The sequence below is a fragment of the Littorina saxatilis genome, linkage group LG15, assembly GCF_037325665.1.
Source record: "Littorina saxatilis isolate snail1 linkage group LG15, US_GU_Lsax_2.0, whole genome shotgun sequence".
In the NCBI taxonomy this organism is placed as follows: Eukaryota; Metazoa; Mollusca; class Gastropoda; order Littorinimorpha; family Littorinidae; genus Littorina; species Littorina saxatilis.
In genome coordinates this window covers 30,305,841-30,310,840 of record NC_090259.1, presented here as the reverse complement: position 1 = coordinate 30,310,840, position 5,000 = coordinate 30,305,841, and positions in this window count along the sequence as shown.

The window sequence follows — 5,000 nt, the reverse complement described above, 5'->3', positions numbered from 1 at the left end:
GCCTGCCCCATCCCCCTCCCCCCCGCAGAATCTTTTCTTACACGCTTGCCGGTAAAGTCTAGTAGGTATTCATCCGCCATTTCTCCTTGTATAGTTTCAAGAACTAGTGGTCGACAGTTAAAAGTGGATAGCGGGTATTAAAAGCACGTCTGGTCTGTCTTTTTTCTCTCTCTTTATTCTTTCTCCAACAGTTGTCGGAAGTAAAAAGTCTAGTAGGTATAACGATTCATCCGCCATTCCTCCTTGTATAGTTTTAAGAACAGTGGTCGACAGTTAAAAGTGGATAGCGGGACAAGCACGTTATATCCGTCTTTTTCTGTGTCCTTCTTCTACTGGTTGTTGACTGCCTAGGCTTTGATGAAGCCCATTGTAGTAGTCTGGGATGGACGCATTATCGTTACTGCTCAACAGACCATTATTTGACATCCTACACTCCTCGTTAAAAGTACCATGCATCTCGTGTAAGCAGTCATGTACACCACTAAACGACCATTCAGACTTTTAAATGAGTTTAGAAGAGAGTCCTTCCACTTTGATAAAAAAGAAACTCCACAAAAACAACACAACGATAAAATCAACTGACCACCACTCCTTTTGGATAACAACATTGCATGTTGATCGATGGTTTCAGTTAAGAAACTGATTAAGGAAACAAAGATACAGAAGGAAACATACACACAGACACAGACACACGTCCAAACACACATATCCAAACACACAGACACACACACACACACACACACACACACACACACACACACACACACACACACACACACACACACACACACACACACAGACACACGTCCAAACACACATGTCCAAAAACACACACACACACACACACACACACACACACACACACACACACACACACACATTCAATATTACAATGCACGCAATATTGACTCATATAGGCTTAGCCGTCACAACTACAGGGACTAAATGTCGAATATGAACTAGCTGGAGCGTGTGTGTGATATCCTGTAACAAGCTAATCCAAAGCAGCATATAACCTCGACTCTTTCTTGTCTTCCACATCACGCAGGGTAACTATTTGCTGCGTCGACCTGACAACGCGCAACGTCTTCGATTACAGTCTGACAGGATCTACTGTTCCTAATAAGATGTCCACAAATCATTAGCCTCCGCACAATAGACCCTGTCCTTTTCTGAAGGAACCAGCGTTTCCGTTGGCTGTGAGTCGGAAATTAATTGGGCGACGTCGATTTCGAGGAGCTGGCCACAGGAAGCTTCGGCACTGAATTTTCGGTACAAAGACTTCGCGAAGTCGACTTCGGAGGCTTTACATCAGTCAGGCTTTTCATCAGTCAGGCTTTACATCAGTCAGGCTTTACATCAGTCAGGCTTTACATCAGTCAGGCTTTACATCAGTCAGGCTTTACATCAGTCAGGCTTTACATCAGTCAGGCTTTACATCAGTCAGGCTTTACATCAGTCAGGCTTTACATCAGTCAGGCTTTAAATCAGTCAGGCTTTAAATCAGTCAGGCTTTACATCAGTCAGGCTTTAAATCAGTCAGGCTTTAAATCAGTCAGGCTTTACATCAGTCAGGCTTTACATCAGTCAGGCTTTACATCAGTCAGGCTTTACATCTGCTTGTGTTTCGGCTTCACCATGGGTCACGATGCTGATCGAATGACACGATGGTCCGACCGTGCGATGGCTGTAAAAAAGCAGTTCCTGCTTGAGGAGATCTGATGATGGCCACTGTTTAAAGCTGGAACCATTCTTTCTCGTGTACTTCTTCACATAGATCAACACAAAACTGGTCAAGATTTAGCACTGGATCAAATCAAGCCAACAGATTTAAAGCCTGTCTGATTTAAAGCCTGACTGATTTAAAGCCTGACTGATGTAAAGCCTGCCTGATTTAAAGCCTGACTGATGTAAAGCCTGACTGATGTAAAGCCTGCCTGATTTAAAGCCTGACTGATGTAAAGCCTGACTGATGTAAAGCCTGACTGATGTAAAGCCTGCCTTATTTAAAGCCTGACTGATGTAAAGCCTGACTGATGTAAAGCCTGACTGATGTAAAGCCTGACTGATGTAAAGCCTGCCTGATGTAAAGCCTGACTGATGTAAAGCCTGACTGATGTAAAGCCTGACTGATGTAAAGCCTGACTGATGTAAAGCCTGCCTGATGTAAAGCCTGACTGATGTAAAGCCTGCCTGATGTAAAGCCTGACTGATGTAAAGCCTGACTGATGTAAAGCCTGCCTGGTTTAAAGCCTGACTGATGTAAAGCCTGCCTGATTTAAAGCCTGACTGATGTAAAGCCTGACTGATGTAAAGCCTGACTGATGTAAAGCCTGCCTTATTTAAAGCCTGACTGATGTAAAGCCTGCCTGATTTAAAGCCTGTCTGATGTAAAGCCTGACTGATTTAAAGCCTGACTGATGTAAAGCCTGCCTGGTTTAAAGCCTGACTGATGTAAAGCCTGACTGATGTAAAGCCTGACTGATGTAAAGCCTGCCTGATGTAAAGCCTGACTGATGTAAAGCCTGCCTGATGTAAAGCCTGACTGGTTTAAAGCCTGACTGATGTAAAGCCTGACTGATGTAAAGCCTGACTGATGTAAAGCCTGACTGATGTAAAGCCTGACTGATGTAAAGCCTGACTGATGTAAAGCCTGCCTGGTTTAAAGCCTGACTGATGTAAAGCCTGCCTGGTTTAAAGCCTGACTGATGTAAAGCCTGTCTGATTTAAAGCCTGCCTGATGTAAAGCCTGACTGATGTAAAGCCTGCCTGATGTAAAGCCTGCCTGATATAAAGCCTGACTGATGTAAAGCCTGACTGATGTAAAGCCTGCCTGGTTTAAAGCCTGACTGATGTAAAGCCTGCCTGGTTTAAAGCCTGACTGATGTAAAGCCTGCCTGGTTTAAAGCCTGACTGATGTAAAGCCTGCCTGGTTTAAAGCCTGACTGATTTGTGTGCAGAGTGGGATTTGTGTGTGTGTGCGTGCGTGTGTGTGTGTGTGTGTGTGTGCGTGTGTGTGTGAGTGTGTGTGTGTGTGTGTGTGTGTGTGCGTGCGTGCGTGCGTGTGTGTGTGTGTGTGTGTGTGAATGTGTGTGTGTATGTGTGTGTGTGTGTGTGTGTGTGTGTGGTGTGCCGAATTAATGTGGCAGAATGATGTTGATGTCAGTTACAATAAATTAATTGCCAAAAACAAAACAAAACTCCAACACTGGACAGAAAGCAGCCAAGCTGCACACTGTTGTCATGTATCCTGGTGGAAAAACGCTTTTATCCAATACAAATGGCATAAACCGATCAGTGATGGCTATTATGACGGTTACGACAAACGGGAATATGCTTTTAACGTTTCAAAAACACGTTGTAGCCCAAGATCATCTTTCAAAAGCTGCACACTGACAACATGTTCCCGAAGCACTTAATGATAGAGTGGCGAGCCCCCCTGTAGACAAACATAATCGATTTTTGTTACACGTTAGGCTCCCCATCATCTCGGTTGCACCCCCTGATCCCTATTGTCTGAAACACGAGACAGGGCCGACAACTTGGCACCTTCATTTTGCCATAGGCAGAGTTCTGCGTTGACAATTTTTGTCCCTCTTATTTTGTGCTTTCTGACAACTCATCATAGTGAGAGAAAAGAAGACACTGCATAATTATAAGGTGCCAGTGCCAGTACATGGATGTTGCTGGGAATGTTTCTTTTAAGCAAATTTGCCGAAATGGCCATGAAAACTTTGTCCATTTTTGAAAGTTGACGACAGTCCTTATAGCGTCACCTTTTCTGGCAGCTCTGCCGCAAAGACGGGAACATTACAATTGTATTTGTTTATTTATTTTTAATTTAATTTTTTTTTTTATGCGTCTGACTGTTTGTGTTTCCAGAACAAAACACTTTATCTAACCCATATCTACGCATTGACTGTCCATTATCTGTCATATTGTCTGCAGACCCTTTCTGTTCGCCTCTGACGCTTATTACTGTCTAAGGTTACCGCCATTAATTTCCTTTGGCGATATACAATGTCGGTTAATTCAAATGTTAGGTTAAGTGCTGGGGGAAAAAGGAGTGTTATCGGTTCAAAGACATCGGATAAACGTTTCCTGTCTTTTACCGTGAACTGGTATCAGATGTCTGCCTGTCAATTTTTCCGGTGCTTTGAAATTTGGGAACCACTATCCAGGCCAAAAATGAAAGACAAAATGGCGGTAATGGAGGGGAAACAACTCAGTCTGACACAATAAATGCTGTCCCTTTAACCCATATTTCTTCCTAGAATTTCTGTCAAGGGTTCAGAGTCACTCGGTCCGATGATAGTGAACTCTTCTCTCCAAAAAAAGAGAACAGAACAGACAGCGGGTCGAATCGAGGCCAAAACCAAAAAAACTAATGGCGATGATGAGGGAAAACAACTCAGTCTGACACAATAAACGCTTTCCTTTTAACTCATAGTTCTTACATATGCTTTGCTTTCAAATCGGTTTTTTTTCATGGGGTTTCTGTCAAGGGTTTTAGTATTAACTCTGTCTCATGTTAAGTTTATCATCCTTCTTTTCTGAAAAAGAAGTTCTTGGGACAGAGGGTCGGAAAAAGCTGAGGCTAGAGGATATACATAAAGTAGGTATCAGATGTGTGTGTGTGTGTGTGTGTGTGTGTGTGTGTGTGTGTGTGTGTGTGTGTGTGCGTGTGTGTGTGTGTTGCCACCTGGAGCCCCTTACCCCCCCCCCTTCCCTCTCCCTCCCCAATTTACTCACTTAAAAATCTTCAGACGACATGATTAATAAAATTTTTTGTTTAAGAACCAATCCAGTATCGCATCAAGATCATTTGAAACTGATAGTCTCGCCGGTCTATTAGAATGTGACTCTCATAAGTCAGAGAAGATGCTAGGCGTATACGGTTTTGCGCTTGTGTACCGCAGCTCTTTGAGTAAAAATCTCAATTCAAAGATGTTTACGTATGTATACTATTTTATCGCATTGAGGTCATGGTCGGAAGACGC